We start from the raw sequence: 18,164 nt of genomic DNA, 5'->3' as shown, positions 1-18,164 counted from the left end.
ATTTCATAATTGGGATGCTACTAAAGAAAAAGACCACTGCCTGTGTATCTTTAGATGCAGGAACATACATAATGAGTGCTTCAGAAGTGACAGATTCATACAGGAGGTGGTCGTCTTTCAGTGATCCAGGTCTTGCTAATGAGATTACAAGATGAATGACTCTTCTACCACATGCATCTCTCTCCCACTGACTTCTTGCCTGCTTCCCTTCCTGATTAGCAAGGAGGCAAACAGCATCACTCATTCCCCAGTTGCCCACAAGTCGCCTTTTCTTGGCTGGTAATTTTGTTGTATCTCTGCCTGTAATAAGAATTATCCTATCACAAGCAGGAAGATGGCACAATTGTTCACCTCAAGTAGAAGTGATCTAGGAAGCCTGCTCTGTTGATTAAACATGCTAGACTCTCAGGTAGGAGTACTGATGAGATGGTTTCACTTGATTTTCAGACAAGCCATTTGGTGCCACTTTGGAATATCATTTGACTCATATTCAAAGCATTAAAATCAAATCTCTAGTCCAGAGCTGTCCAAACATTCCATGTTGGTGACAGACATTTTTAGACAAGCATCAATTTGCTACACAGTAATTCAAATTTACTAGCAAAATAAACTGTAATAACTAAATGTAGGGACACAGCATATCTCATGAAATCTTTCATTTGTATTTTTTAAAAATATATGATTTACTGCTTATTTCACAAAGACTCAGAGGGTTCTCCTTATGTTTGTGTGCCACACATATACACTGCAGCCAATTTACTAATGTGTTAGTTTGAAAATGAGTTTGAAAAGCTCTGTTCTAATTTTCAGAGGTGTAGCGTTATGGGGTAAAATGTACAGTTGTGCATGCAAAGTTTGGTCCAGATCATCATTGTTTGGGTTCATAGTGTATTCCGGATGTAGGTGAACTACAACTCCTATAAATCCCTCCAAAGACCTCCAGTACTTTTTGGTGGTCATGATCTGTGTGCCAAGTTAGTTCTAGGTCCTTCATTGGTGGGGTTCCGAGTGCTCTTAAATTACAGGTGAACTATAAATCCCAGTACCTACAACTCTTACAAATCAAGGCGAATTCCCCCGAAACCTCTCTAGTATGTTCAATTCCTCTGTTTGCTGTGTGCCATAGAAAATAATAGGGAAGGGTTAAGGGAGAGGCAGTGGGTGGGATTATGCAAATTTCATAACAGTTGAGAGAGTAAGAAACACTGTGATGTCTGTGGTGGAGGGAAAACAGAAAATCTAGGATGAAATTGTCCCCGTATGAAAGCCTTCACATGGGTGGTTGGCAGTATGGTGTTTGTGGAGGACATTGGCAGGGCTCTTGGACAAGTTTGCGGTGCTCTCTATAACCTGCAAAGTCATTGGAGGGAGGGCCAATGGTGTCTCCTCAGCACTATGGAAATGGGAGCCTGTCTGTATAAGTGGACACTCCGCCACATACACAAACATACATATTTTCAAGTTTATTATGTATATAGGTTATGCACAAGTTTTAAGATTACTGTTCACAAAATGGATGAATATCTCATCACATCTAAAAGTGTGCCATGAAGATCCCTTGCTGAATCTAAATGGCGTTGTCTCTGATTATAGGTGGAAAAATATGTGGGGAACTCCAGTCAGCCCCAGGAAGTGGAAACTTCAGAGGAGTGGGGGATACATACCAGTTCTGTTATCTTTGCCCTTCTTTGCTTAAGAAAAATAGTTGTTTTTTTAAAAAAATTGAAAATGAAAGGTACTTTCCATTAGGGCTCAGGGGGCAATCCATTTTCTTCATTGCTTAATAATTTTTGGATCTTTGCCTTACATTAGGCCTGTATCCCATGAGATCACTGGCCAACTGCAGCCTTTGACATGACTATGTAGCTCTTTGAAACTGCAGTTGTCTGTAGTATTTCTCCACTAGTTTTTCAGAATAGCTGCTGTCCTTATATTAACAAAGAGATCTGCGGTGAGAGAAGATAATATTATGGATGAAAAGTAGTGGTATAACATAAACGTTTCCAATCTGTGGTCTATTGGTGGTTTGGGAGCTTGAGTCAGATGGTCCACAGAAAGGGTTTGGAACAACTGATTTCTATTACCATGTACAACAGTGTTGGTTATGAAAATAAAGAGTTCCAAAGGACTTTGATTTGTAGGATGATATTGTTCATTAATGGTCCAACAATTTTCAAATGGTCTACTAAACATACATTTTAGAATTGCTGATGAAACAGATTTAGAATGCCCCCCAACACTGCAAGGATCAGTGGTTCTCAACCTTCCTAATGCCGCAACCCCTTAATACAGTTCCTCATGTTGTGATGACCCCAACTATGAAATTATTTTCATTGCTACTTCATAACTGTAATTTTGCTACGGTTATGAATCGTAATGTAAATATCTGATATGCAGGATGTATTTTCATTCACTGGACCAAATTTGGCACAAATACCCGAAACACTCAAATTTGAATACTAGTGGGGTTGGGGATGATTTTGTCATTTGAGAGTTGTGGTTGCTGGGATTTATAGTTCACCTACAATCAAAGAGCATTTTGAACTACACCAATGATGGAATTGAACCAAACTTGGCACACAGAACTCCCATGACCAACAGAAAATATGCAAAGGGTTTGTTGGGCATTGACCTTGAGTTTTGGAGTTGTAGTTCACCTACATCCAGAGAGCACTGTGGACTCAAACAATGATGGATCTGGGCCAAACTTGGCACAAACACTCAATATGCCCAAATTTGGACACTGGGGTAAGCGAAGGAAACCATCTTACTCTGTTCCTCCCATCTAGGTCCATCTTCTGCCATCCTTTCTCCCTTCAAGTCAATATTTCACTCATGTTTCTCCGCTTTGTGCCATTAGGAGCAGGTAACACTCCTCCAAAGGCACTCTGAGCTTCATTTCTCTATGCTGAGAAGACTGCGTCTGATAAGGTCCTATCCCCAAGACTGAAGATTCAGCTTTTTGTCCAATCACAAAGAATGGATTACTTTCTATTTACCCTTTTGTTTTTTGTATCAGGCAGCAAAATGTCTTGGGCTAGTTCTGATCCTTGATCTAACTCTGACCCAGCATGGCAATCGGCCTCATATCCCTAGCTCTCCCTTTTGTGCCTACTATGCAACTTCGAGGTTTCCGTTCTTTAGGAACCGGGAGCCAGGATGGGATGTGTGTGACACAGTTACTGGATTCGCTCACTAAACCGCATGAATCACTCAATTCTGTGTGGATTACTGGAAACCAAGTCTGCTCTAGAGGTCTGATGCTGCTTCCTTTCCATCATGGCCTTTTGTGGGGAGGTTTCTGGAATAGTTAAAATTCCTCATAGAAAGACGGCCCGCAGAGAACGCTGGCAATGTCTTCAAGTCTATTGGACAGGGCAGCCAAAAATGTTCTGTTTCAAGTTGTGTATGAGTGTTACATTTCATTCAATAGAGTCATATTGGTATATATGGCTCTCCTTATTCTCTCAACAACCCTGTGAGGTAGGTCAGGCAGACAGCCAGAGCAAGAGGTTGCATTCATACCATCTGTCTATCTATGTCAGGGGTCCTCAAACTTTTTAAGCCGAGGGCCGCTTCACAATCCTTCAGACTGTTGAGGGGCCGGATTATCATTTGAAAAAAAACAAAAAAACAAACAAATTCCGATGCACACTGCACATGTCTTATTTGTAGTGCAAAAACAACAACAACAACAACAACAACAATGAAAGAACAATACAATATTTAAAAATAAAAATAATTTTAACCAACATACATTTATCAGGATTTCAATGGGAAGTGTGCTCCTGCTTCTGGCCAATGAGATAGTCAAGTTAATTAGTGTTGTTGTTGTTGTTGTTGTTGTTGTTGTTGTTGTTGTTGTTGTTGTGTGCCTTCAAGTCATTTCAGACTTCGGGCGAGCCTAAGTCTAAAATGTATTTATTTATTATTTATTTATTTACTGCATTTATTTACTACATTTGTATCACACCCTTCTCACCCCAAAGGGGACTCAGAGTGGCTTACAAATTATATGTACATACAATATATTATATTATTAGCATAGCACAATATTAGCATTATATATTACTTTATTGAACTATACCACTATACTGTAATATTATTAGTAATATTATATGTAACTAGCTGTGCCCGGCCACGCGTTGCTGTGGCGTTGTCTGGTGGTGTTGGTGAGAACTTGTTGAGGTAGTGGTGGTATTGAATGTCTGTTGTATGGTTGTCTTTATGTTTAGTATGCATTTGGTTATTTGTGTACTGTGAAAGTGGTGAGGGTAGAGGGGGTCTATGTCCCTGTGTAGTATTGTATAAGGAGCCCCGGTGGCGAAGTGCGTTAAAGCACTGAGCTGGAGACCAAAAGGTCCCTGGTTCAAACCCCGGGAGCGGCGTGAGCGGCTGCTGTTAGCTCCAGCTCCTGCCAACCAAACAGTTCAAAAACATGCAAATGTGAGTAGATTAATAGGTACCGCTCCGGCAGGAAAGTAAGGGCGCTCCATGCAGTCATGCCGGCCACATGACCTTAGAGGTGTCTACGGACAACGCCGGCTCTTCGGCTTAGAAATGGAGATGAGCACCAGGCCCCAGAGTCAGACATGACTGGACTTAACGTCAGGGGAAACCTTTACCTTTAGTATTGTATAGTATTTATACGTTGTCCATGTGTTGTGAAAGCTTGGGTTGTGTCCAGCTGCATAGTAGAAAGGGTTGGGCTGGATGGCCCCTAGGTGTCTCTCCAAACTCTTGGATTCTATGCTTTTATTATTATTATTATTATTATTATTATTATTATTATTATTATTATTATTATTATCATCATCTTCTTCATCATCATTATTATTATTATGTAGAGGCTGGATGGCCATCTGTCAGGAGCGCTTGGATTGTGTCCTCCTGCATGGTAGAAGGAAGTTGATCTGGATGACCTTTAGGGGTAACTCCAAACCTTAGGATTGTATGATGTTGTTATTATTATTAGTAGTAGTAGTATTAGTATTGAGAGGCTGGGTGGCCATCTGTTGGGAGTGCTTGGATTGTGTCCTCCATGGCAGAGTTGAGTTGGAGTGGATGGCCTTTAGGTGTGTCTCCTAACTGTCTGATGCTATGATTCGATGTGTGTTATTATTGTGCAGATATTGGATGGTCATCTGTCAGGAGTGGTTGGATTGTGTCCTCCTGCATGATATAAGGAAGTTGAACTGGATGATCCTTAGGGGTATCTGCTAACCTTAGGATTGTACAATATTCTTATTCTTATTCTTATTGAGAGGCTGGGTGGCCATCTGTTGGGCCTGCTTGGATTGTGTCCTCCATGGCAGAATTGGGTTGTTCTGGATTACCACAGTAATTATTTCATATTACAGTAGAATCTCACTTATCCAACATTCGCTTATCCAAAGTTCTGGATTATCCAACGCAGTCTGCCTTTTAGTAGTCAATGTTTTGTAGTCAATGTTTTAAATTCATTGTGATATTTTGGTGCTAAATTTGTAAATACAGTAATTACAACATAGCATTACTGAGTATTGAACTACATTTTCTGTCAGATTTGCTGTATAACATGATATTTGGTGCTTAATTTGTATAATCATTACCTAATTTGATGTTTAATAGGCTTTTTCTGAATCTCTTCTTATTATCCAACATATTCACTTATCCAACGTTCTGCCGGCCTGTTTATGTTGGATAAGTGAGACTCTATTGTATATTTATAATCTTATATCTGCTTAGAACTGGATTATATGAGGCCCCTTCTACACAGCTGTATAAAATGCACACTGAAGTGAATTATCTGGCAGTGTGGACTCAAGATAATCCAGTTCAAAGCAGATAATATAAGATTATAAATGGGTAATATAGCTGTGTGGAAGGGCCTTGAGCCTACACTGCCATTTAATCCAGTTAAAATCAGATAATCTATGGAAAATGCCTAAGTGAGGCCTAACTGTGCCTGTCCCGTGAGCTGAGTAGGTTGCTAGGAAACCAAGTGGGTGGAGCTTAGCACTCTAACTGGCAGCAATTGGATAAAAACAATTATTACTCTCTCTCTAATTAGGACTTAATTTTTCTTTTCTTTTTGTTGTATCAACCTAGTGCCGTGGATGATGGGTTGTGTTGTCAAATTTTGAGGTTGGGGGGCCTGTACTTTTGTTGTTTTGTCCACTGCCCTGATGCCATTACTCTTTTATATATATAGATATAGAATATATAATGAATATTATTATTATATGGTATTATTATTAGTGTTATATTGTATTGCATTATAATATTATTATCAATATTATATGTATATACAATCTATATATATAAAAGAGTAATGGAATCCTGGCGACCGATAAAACAACAAACTAAACACCCCACAACCTCGAAAATTGACAGCACAACCCCTCATCCACGCCTCTAGGTTGATACAACAAAAAGAAAAGAAAAATAAAGTCCTAATTAGAGGGAGAGGAATAATTGTTTTTATCCAATTGCTGCCAGTTAGAAGGCTAAGCTCTGCCCACTTGGTCTCCTAGCAACCCACTCAGCCCAGGGGACAGGCAAAGTTAGGCTTCACTTAGGCCTCTTCCACACTGCCTATAAAATACAGACACCACCAGACAACGCCACAGCAACGCGTGGCTGGGCACAGCTGGTATATTATATTATAAAACTGAGGGCGGGGGCCAGGTAAATGACCTCGGAGGGCCACATCCGGCCCCTGGGCCTTAGTTTGGGGACCCCTGATCTATGTATTGGAAAAGGCTGGATCTACAACAGACACTCAACATACTCAGCCTTACCCCATCCCGCACACACTTTTGGACAGATCATGTGAAAACAGTTGTTTTGGTAAAGTGAAAGGCAGTAGGAAAACAGGAAGCTTACATTGCAAGTGGATGGACTCGATCAAGAAAGCCACAGCCCTGAGCATACAGGACTTGAAAAGGACTGTTGATACCATGGAGACATGGGTCTCATTTACACTGCCATATAATGCAGTTTTGGGAATGCAGTGGTGCAGCAGGTTAAACCTCTGAGCTGCTGAATTTGCTGATCAGAATGTTGATGGTTCAAATCCACAGGGTGGGGTGAGCTTCTGCTGCTAGCCCCAGCTTTTGCCAACCTAGCAGTTCAAAAACATGCAAGTGTAAGTAGATCAATAGGTAGTGCCCCGGCAGGAAGGTAATGACGCTCCATGCAGTCATGCCAGTCACATTACCTAGGAAGTGTCTATGGACAATGCTGGCTCTTCAGCTCAAAAAAGGAGATGAGCACCAGTTTCCAAAGTTAGACGCAACTAGACTTAATGTCAGGGGAAACCTTTACCTACCTATAATGCAGTTTGAACCTGCATTATATGGCAGTGCAGATGGGGCATTGGAGGTATCCCATTCATAGGGTATCTGTAAGTCAAAGTTGCATGTCCCATTTTATTCCATGTATGGGTATTAAAGATCTGATGCTAGGATGATGTTGAACAGTTTGACTTGTCTCGTGTATCCAGGAAATCAAGATTACATGCCTGCTTAGCTTGGAGTAGATTAAAAGGTAAAGGTTTTCCCCTGACATTAAGGGGTCCGAGTCCGAGTGCTCACCTCCATTTCTAAACCGAAGAGCCAGCGTCTGTTGACACCTCCAAAGTCATATGGCCAGCATGACTGCATGGAGCGCTGTTACCTTCCCACTAAAGTGGTACCTATTGATCTACTAACATTTGCATGTTTTTGAATTGCTAGGTTGGCAGAAGTTGGACTAGGGTGCATCTACACTGTAGAATTAATGCAGTTTGATGTCACTTTTTCTATCATGGATTTATGGAATCACGGGCGCTGTAGTTTTACAAGATTTTTAGATTTTTCTGCCAAATACAAATCCCAGGATTCCATAGCATTGAACCATAGCAGTTGAAGTAGTATCAAACTGCATTGTAGTGGTATCAAACTGCAGTATAGATCCACTCTGCAGTTATAGCAGCCGGGAGGATGCGAGGAGGAACATTATGGTGGAAAGTAAGTTTAATGTCATTTTTAGGGGGAAATTTTGGGTTTGTGGGGAAGGGGTGGGTGCCGTCTCAGTCTTTCAGGCTCTAGGAGCCTGAAAAACCGAAATGACTATGTGGACTGGGAATCGTGTGACTTGGTCCCTGGGTCTAATCCACACAAGGCCCACACCTGGTAAGACCCGAATATTAACTTAAGATCCAGATTTTACCAAGTATTTAATTAATTTGGTTTTACCGGAGGTGTTTGATTGGACTACTCCAGTAAAACCGAGACAGGTCCTGGTTTTTGGGCATGTCTGGATGGACCCTTTGATTCTTGCTTTAAAAAGGGCTTCTGATTAAAGGCTTTGATTAACTGCTTTTAAAAACTCATGCTTTTATTTAAAGTGTTATACCTATAGATATCTTTTGGAGATATTAACCCAAAAATACATGGTAAGTTAATATTTCATATGTGAAAGCTTTCCCTCCTCCTTGCTCATTTCCTAGTGAAGTAACAAACGTGAATTCATGCAGCTTCAAAAACAGATGTGTGCACAAGTTAATTATAGTCCTACTCACACCAATTAATATTTGCCATTGCTGATTAGAAGCCATAGTTGATTAATGCTCTGCTGTTGATTAAACGGAAAGGGACAGGCCTAGTTGAAAGGTGAAGGAAATCAGATAGGAATTGTAAAGCACTCTGCATATTTAAATGGTCTAAAGATGATTAGGAATCCTTGTTCTTTAATCTTTGCAAATCTATGTAGATGTGAATCTGAATGTATCTGGGCTGGGGTCAGTCTGTGCTCACTTTATTGTCTCGACATGTACATGCAACCCATGTTTGTTCTGTCTGATATGTTTCCCACAATTTGTTCAAAAATGGGATTCAAGATGATTCACAATTAAATAATACAAATACAATTGAAGCATACAAGCATAAAAAGGCAGAATTCAATTTAAAATCACATCAGTGGGGATTTAGACTGGGGAATGGCTCTGGGGATGTTGCAACGAGACCTTCCAACTTTATGATTAATTCCTGCCTCCAATAATTTCCAAAAAATAGAAGACAAAGAAACGATTCAAATTTAGCCTTTGATCCTGTTCGCTGAAAAAGCATGGATCTCCTTTGGGAGCTGTATTATAAAAAATAAGTTCTGTCTGAATCTTTTGCATCTCATTTAAAAAGACCACTTTGGCCCCATTTACACTGCCACAGAACCAGTTTCTGAATCCAGATTATCTGCTTTGAACTGGATTATATGGCAGTGTAGACTCATATATAGTAACCCAGTTCAAAGGAGATAATCTGGATTCAGAAACTACATTATATGCCAATTTAGAAATGAAATTGTTCCCTTGGACTGACCAATTGAATGTGCCTGAGATATCATACAAATCAGCACGCTCCTGCTCCACATGTAGAGGTCAGTGGGATTGGGGTCTGAAATTCACTTTGTACAGAACTGAGGGTGACAGGGAATGGAATCCCTTTCGATCCCCTCCGCTTGCCACCAATATGTACAGAGGTGAGGTGTCTGACAGGAATGTGTGACAGAGATGGAATCCCTCTGATCCTACATACACACACAGATACCACCAATTAATAAAGATGTTTTATGAGAAATGATGTTAATTAATTATTTGTTTGACTATCTTCTTCGCTGCCACCAATGGAGGAGACGTCAGGCAGATGGCACTGGTTCTTTTAAGCTTTCTCTATTTGCTCCACTCCAGATGTTGTTGTTACTTAACTTAATATAAGTGTATGACAGAGGCTTAGTTAGAATAAAATCAAAATAAGTTTATTGCAGGTACAGAGCTTGATGGTTTCATATAACTTGTTAAAGGAACTTCGCTTAATGGTTACAAACGGATATGAGGTGGTCAAACTTTCAAAATATTTCTTTCTCTGGATTACACTAAACCCTGATCCTCCTGGATCCCCTGGGATTAATTTTCCCTAATCCACAGGCTCTATAAATGATCCTAGACAAGTCACCTAACTTGCCTAGTCTGGTCCAACTTAGATCTGACTCAAATCCTTCTATTTGAGCCAACCTGATTCTCCTCACAAGAATCAGATCCTCCACTGTGACTAGAAAATCACAGACTGCCTAAAATAATTCTCTTTATTTTAGACCTGACTCAAACTCTTCTATTTGAGCCACCCTGATCCTCTACACAAGAATCAGTTCCTTCACTGTGAATGGAAATCACAGACTGTCTGGGTTTTTAAAACATTCCCCCTTTTCCTTTCCAAACGACGGTTGGCTCCGCCCCTGTTGCTATGGTAACCTGCCTTAAGATGGCTACCTTCCCCCCACACATCATCAATTCAAATACTCACCATTTTAAACTTTAGCCAAACCTGACTGTTTAAACAAAATCCAATAAACATGTCATCTATAAACAAAATATAATTATACACTTCTTCACACACATCAATGGAATAATGTCCTGTGACACGAAAATACAAGACTCTTTTCAAGGGACGAAGTCAAGGCAGGGTTTGCCCAGTCTGTTTTCTTTTTCCACAACATCTTGGTTCTACAGAGAGTGCTGTAGAGAGTGTTCTAACCTATTGTATCTGCATATGGTTTGTCAATTGCAAAGTGGCAGATAGGAAGGAAGGCGCTTCAGAGGGTTACCACTACTGCCCAGAGAATTATTGGTTGCCTTCTCCCCTCTTTGGAAGAACTTTATAATTCCCCCTGCCTTAAGAAAGCTCAAAATATTCTTAAGAATCCACCCCACCCTGGATTTTTTTTTTTTTAGTTACTACCATCTGCCGCTCCATGCAGTCTTGCTGGCCACATGACCTTGGAGGTGTCTTTGGACAACGGCTGCTCTTTGGCTTAGAAATGGAGATGAGCACCAACCCCCAGAGTTGGACATGACTAGACTTAATGTCAGGGGAAAACATTTGCCTCTGCTATCTACCATCTGGGTGTTGGTATAGGATGATAAAAACAAGGGCAAAGAGGCTGAAAGATAGCTTCTATTCCAGAGCTGTGTGACTATATTGGACTCTATGGTTACACACTGATGTGACATTAGGGGTTGTTCAATAGTGATTTGAATGTGGGAGGATGAGTGTTTTGTTTTGTAATTCTACATACATAATGTGATTGGGGATGACATTTAATTTTGTTGTAGGATATACAGTGATGATAAGGTCATTTTGCTATCTAGGATGGATAATGAAGCCCTGGGTGGATGGAGCCCTGGATGACGCATCAGGTGAGCTGCTGAACTTGCTTCAAATCCAGAGAGCAGGGTGAGCTCCCATTGTTAGCCCCAGCTTCTGCCAACCTAGCAGTTCAAAAACATGCAAATGTGAGTAGATCAATAGGTACTGCTCCGGCGGGAAGGAAACTGTGCTCCATGCAGTCATGCCAGCCATTTGACCTTGGAGGTGTCTATGGAAAACGCTGGCTCTTCAGCTTAGAAATGGAGATGAGCACCAACCATCAAGAATCGGACACAATTAAACCTAATGTCAGGAGAAGACCTTTAACTATTCTCTAGGACAAAGAGCAAACCACCTGTAGGGCTTTCGAACTTGTGACAGAGAGTCAGTTGCAGAATGAACTAGTGCAGCAGTACAGTTGACGGCACAGAGCCATCATCCACCTGTAATACTTAGCAGTGAAAGTCAAGTTCCATAAGGCACAACATAGATCTTGTCTAATCCCTGTCATGTTTCTGTAGGGGGTGAGAAAATGAAAAGTAGCTACTAGCTCATCCAATTAATGGCTGAAATTAAATACGTTGGAGGCATAATTTAACAAGAAATGACAACATCAGGTCTTTTCTGTTGTCTGCTCTCCATTCCTTTCTGACTTCTTTCCTCTCCAGACAGGACCATGCTCCTGTTGTGCATGGCTTGGGTGAGGTGGGGGCATTTTATCTTCTTCCCTCCACTTCTCCTGTTCTTTCATTCTGTCCCTCTCCTCCACTTTCCCCCCTTTGCCTCATTTGTTTTGTCACTCTCCTTTCTGACCTGGTCTCCTTCCCAGCACCAACCACCATTCAGGCCTCTTCTTTTGTGCTGGCAGTAGAGAAACCTCTTGGAATTCAGATCTCTGAATGAGAGAGAGAGAGAGAGATGGAGGGAGGGAGCCAAGCAAGAGGCCCCTTTGAAGTGTTTCTTGTGCTGTGTTCGCAGCAACCCAGTGGAATTCACCCATTACAATTGTGCCCTTGTACGGCTGGGAGGTGGGAGAGCAGGCTTTGCCGGGGTGTCGCTTGCATTGCAAAGCTTTTCTTGAGGCAGAAGAATTTATCAAAGCTCATTTCTCCCCCTTTCCTTCTGTTTTTCAGTTATGGTCCCCAACTCCTCAAACAAAAGCACTGCAATGTGGCAACTTATTTGTGAAGCTTAAAGAACTCAGCAAAAACAGGCCAGTTGCTGCCTTTTTGATCTGCATTTACATGGGGGGAAGAGGCAAGAAAAAATATCATGAAGGAACAATGGCACCCATCCCCAGGCTGAGCTATTAGAGATGGGATAAACCTGGGTTGGATTGTGCTGTTTTCCATTGGATGTCTAGACTCTTTGATAATAGTTGTCTGGCTATCTTTTTTATCCTGGCTAAATACTCTAAACCTGGGAAAAACCCCCACTGGAGCAGTGCAGCACCCCAAAATACCTGGGAGTTATCCTCGACTGTGCGCTGACTTACAGTGTTATCAAACACCACTACCCACCCACCCAAATAAAAAAGGGATCTATCATTTGGGAACCTGTAGTTTGCTAAAGGATATCAAGTTGAAGGAGCCCCAGTGGCAAAGTGTGTTAAAGCACTGAGCTGCTGAACTTGCAGACCGAAAGGTCCCAGGTTCAAATCCTGGGAGCGGAGTGAGCTCCCGCTGTTGCTCCAGCTTCTGCCAACCTAGCAGTTCGAAAACATGCCAATGTGAGTAGATCAATAGATACCGCTCCGGCGGGAAGGTAACGGCACTCCATGCAGTCATGCCGGCCACATGATCTTGGAGGTGTCTACGGACAACGCCGGCTCTTCGGCTTAGAAATGGAGATGAGCACCAACCCCCAGAGTTAGACATGCCTGGACTTAACGTCAGAGGAAACCTTTACCTTTTTATCAAGCTGAAATGGTATAAAAGGGGTTAAGTCTTGGCCACCTTGCAAAAGGAGTAATAGCAGCAAGGATCCCCTTCCCATGTTAAATCTGTGTACATTTCTATCCCACTCTTCTCACCCCGCAGGGGACTCAGAGCGGCGTACAACATACATCTAGGCAAAAATTCAGTGCCTCATTATACAAACCAAATAAAATATAACAATCACTAAAAAGAATTAATATATAAATACAATTTAAAATCATTAACAATTTAAAACATAAAACAGCATCTAGATACAATCTCAATAAAATAGTGAAGAGCAGAGACATCACAATGGCAACGAAGGTCCGCATAGTTAAAGCAATGCTATTCCCGATAGTAACCTATGGATGCGAGAGCTGGACCATAAGGAAGGCTGAGTGAAGGAAGATAGATGCTTTTGAACTTTGGTGCTAGAGGAAAATCCTGAGAGTGCCTTGGACCGCAAGAAGATCCAACCAGTCCATCCTCCAGGAAATAATGCCTGGCTGCACACTGGAGGGAAGGATATCAGAGGCAAAGATGAAGTATTTTGGCCACATCATGAGAAGACAGGAAAGCTTGGAAAAGATCATGATGCCGGGGGGAAATGGAAGGAAAAAGGAAGAGAGGCCGACCAAGGGTGAAATGGATGGATGGTATCCTTGAAGTGACTGGCTTGACCTTGAAGGAACTGGGGGCAGTGACGGCCGACAGGAATCTCTGATGTCGACTGGTCCATGAGGTCACGAAGAGTCGGAAACGACTGCGTGAATGAAGAAGAAGAAGAAACATGTGGCAAAGGTACTGAAATCCATGTTAAATGACCCTGCTATTGTGAACTAGTCCCAGGCAATGACAAACAAAGGAACCTCAATACCAGGGGTGAGAGATATTCATATACTCTCAAAATTGGTTTGTCAAGTGACGCTTCCTCCTGACCAGACCTTCAATTGTTCTCCTGGGCCTGGATTTCATAATCCCATCATCCCCTGCTGGGTACATGCCAACCTCCCCTCTGGACCTTTCCCCACCTCCTGAGCCTAGCCCAGCCTGCCTGGGAGGAGATTTCTAACTGTATCATTGAACGCTAAATCAATCCTAGGCCAGGGAGGGAGAATTCAAACTCTAACAATGAAATAGCCTCTATTTAGCTCCTTGCAAGAGCACATGTGGGGAGACTTGTCTCTTGGGTGTGAGTCCACAGGTCTCTGCCTTATGGCCATGTCTTATGACTTCAACTGCCTTTGGTAAGTTAATTCTAATCTGGGAAATTAATTAATTGCTAGCATTCCTTGCCAGTCAGGATCTTCAAATTATTTCGGTCAAAAAAGAAGCACTGTTTGACTATCAAGCAAAAAGTGGGTGCTAGAAATAATATCATACGAAAGCTGACTGGCACAACCTGGGGATCACAATCAAACACAGTGAAGACATCTTCCCCTGTGCTTTGCTACTCTGCTGCTGAATATGCATGGACAGTGTTGAACACACCTCACCACATTAAAATAGTGGATGTGGTTCTTAATGAGACATGCCGCATTATCACAAGCTGTCTACACCCACACCACTGGAGAAATTATACTGTTTAGCCAGTATTACACCACCTGACATTTGCCAGGAAGTAGAAGCCAATAATGAAAGGACCAAGGCAGTGACACCTCTGGCCCATAACTTGTTTGGATATCAGCCAGGATACCAATGCCTTATATCAAGAAATAGCTTTCTAATATCTACATAGATACTTGCAGGAGCAAGTGAGAGTTCAAAAGTGGCAGGCTAAAACCTGGAACCTCAATCCATGGCTGATACTGGGTGAGTGACTCCCTCCTGGGCACACAGAAGACTGGGCGACTTGGAAGGTGCTGTACAGACTGCACTCTGATACCAAGGGATTAAGAGCCAACCTTAAGAAATGGGGCCACAAAGTGGAGTCCATAACTTGCGAGTGTGGAGCAGAACAAACCACAGACCACCTACTACAATGCAGTCGGAGCCCTGCCCCATGCACAATAGCAACACCAAAGGCACTCCAAGTGGCCAGCTACTGGTCAACAGATATTTAGTACCCATATAATGCCAAGTTTTTAACTTTGTGTTTTTAAATACATTACAACTGTACCCTCAATTTGCTTCTGACACTATAAATAAATAAATACTCTAAAACAGTGGTTCTTAAGCAGGGGTGTAACATCTATTCAAATGGTTATTTTCAGGGGGTCTGTGAGATTGAACTGAAAAAGAAAAACAAGTGCAGTATTGTGTGGATTATAGATGTTGCGCCATGTTAAGTTATCAAGTATTGAAATTGTGGGAAAGTTGCAAAACATAATTTTGAATAATTCTAAAATGTAATTTAAAGACATGCCGATGTTGAGTGGCATGAAATTATTTGTTTTAGCTTTTGCACTTTGGACTCAGTTTGTAGCAAATAAAGTAAGCTGAGGACAAAATGTAAGGTGGAAGGATGAGAGAGAAACTTGGACACTTTAAAAGCAACTAGAAAATGAGAAAAGAGAGGATTAAGACAGAGCATTTCCTGTGTTGCTTTTGGTTCAGTGGGGGAAGCTGGGTTGCGATGCTTCTCCCTGTGGGATGGGATTCCAGGTAAGTGGGGAGATATGGGACAGTGAGCAACGGGTTCTCCATGCCCTCGCTGGGGCCTCATGGAATCCTGTACTCTTTGTGATGAAGTCCTTACAGTTGACAAACAGTCATCCTGTCATTTGTCCCTCTTTAGGGAGGGCAGGGTATCAATAAGTCTTCTCTACAGCTTATGAGGGGTTGTTCTTTTATTTTGATAACAATAAAAAATTTATCCTTCCTTCTCAATAAAATGACCGATGTTATGAACGGAAAGTCCTTGGCTTTGCAGTACAGTGAATACAGTCCAGTAGTAGGCTGTTTCTGAGATTGCAGATGGTGGTTAATCAGATTTTAAGAGCACCCTTTTCTGTGTTCTCCTCACTCAAGGCAAAAGCTCTTGATTGGAATGGGATAATGAGATCACCTCCAATTAATCCCCAAGCAATCTGGAAAAAAATTGTATGACCTAATGCTCTTTCATTGGCACAGCAGTCTATTTTGTTTCATTTATTAAAATATTTATTTCCTGCCTTACGTCACAGGATTTCAGGGCAACGTACAGATAAAATCAATTTAATATAAACCAACATTTAAAATAACAGAGAACATTTCAATTAGATTTTATTTGTGTTAGGAGAGACTTGAGAAACTGCAAGTCACGTCTGGTGTGAGAGAATTGGCTGTCTGCAAGGACGTTGCTCAGGGGACGTTGCCCGGATGTTTGATGTTTTACCATCCTTGTGGGAGGCTTCTTTCATGTCTGGGCATGGGGAGGTGGAGCTGACAGAGGGAGCTCACCCATTCTCCTCGGATTTGAATCACCGACCTTTCAGTCAGCAGTCCTGCTGGCATAAGGATGTAACCCATTGTGCCAGCTGGGGCTCCTTCAAGGAGATTAAAAACATATTAAACCATTTTAATAAGTTAAAGCAAGCTAAAACAGTTTAAACCACTAATTTAGGATTTTATCTCACCAACCTGAGTGTAGGGACTGGAAACATACCAGTTTTAGAGCACTCAGTATCACACCTCTTTGCATTAGTGCAACAATGCTGCTTCAGCAATCTGTGGTCCTGAGATTTGTCTTTCTCACAGTCCCTATACTTCAGCTCCCAAGCCAAGCCCTAAGCAATGTGTCTTTTGTGTGTGTGCAATTATCGCAATATGAGGAAACAGAACAGAAATAAAATGGGAATAGCAAGGGAAGGGGATAAGGAGGAGAATCATGTCCAATGATGCCACAGAACTGCTGGCATATTGGAATAGAAATGTATGTGACTTATCACACTGAAGAAGTAATATGAAGGCCGAGGAAAAAAGAGCACTATAGTAATGAAAGGAAGACAGGTGGCAGCAAGATACAATAATAATAATAATAATAATAATAATAATAATAATAATAATAATAATAATTTATTTCTTATATTCTGCCTCCATAACCCTGAAGGGACTTCAGGGCGGCTTATTTGCTACATTTTTATTATTTGCTACATTTATATGCTGTCCTTCTCATCCGCTTACATGGGGGCAAAGCCCTAAAACAACAATTGACATACACATAAATCAATTGATGTCATATAAAAACTATTGGCAACAGATGCTATTATCTTGTGGCAACTGTGATTCGCCAGCCCCGTGTGATAAAAATCCTTATAAGCTTTTTCTGCCAGGCAAACCACTTTCTGATTAGTAGGTATAGTTATGAGTGAAGGAAACCACAGCTCTCATTAGAGAACAGGGTGGTGCTGAGGTTAAAAAAGTTGACACTGTCTCATTTTGAAACTCACCGTTACCCTTCAGAAACTCACAGTTATGGCTGGGTATTTTCACCGCAACAGGGAGGGAAATATGGCATTCAAACTGCCTCCTAAATGAGATTGCGTTTGTTATTTAGCTTCCAGTGCCTTCAAAGTTGAATTAAGTTAATAACCTGAATAAGAACCATTATGGGATATGAACGTGTTGCAGTGCTGATGTCTTGAGTGCCTCTGAACCTTGCCTTGAACCTTTTTACATTCTGGCAAAAGGAAATAAATACTATACTCATGAAGGATGGCCTTTGGTCCAACTCCCTGACCTAGTGGATTTCTGTAATTGCAGACATCACATTGATGAACTACCACTGCCATGCCCCAGACCCTAAGGCAAGAAAATTCCCTGGAAAAAGAATATTTCGAGTGCTGATTTCTCTCTGAATCTGGCAGTAGGATCGTATAGCCAAGGTAATGTGTGACTGCCCTCCCAGGAATGCCAATTCAACCCAAGCTTGGATCAACAGAAATGATACTGTCACTGTGTCACATATTCAGAACAGCATTTTTTTTATCATAGTGTTGTTCAAAGTACTAGTGTTTGAACTGGAGAATTTCCAGGAAAGAAAAAAAACAACAATTGTAGCCACTCAGGAGAGATGCAGTCCTGGCATGTTAGGGGGGGAGAGGGAGAGGGAGGGAGGGAGAGAGAGAAAGAGAAAGAGAGAGGGGGGGAGAGAGGGAGGGAG

The sequence above is a fragment of the Anolis carolinensis genome, chromosome 4, assembly GCF_035594765.1.
Source record: "Anolis carolinensis isolate JA03-04 chromosome 4, rAnoCar3.1.pri, whole genome shotgun sequence".
Lineage (NCBI taxonomy): Eukaryota > Metazoa > Chordata > Lepidosauria > Squamata > Dactyloidae > Anolis > Anolis carolinensis.
This window is presented reverse-complemented; position numbering follows the sequence as displayed.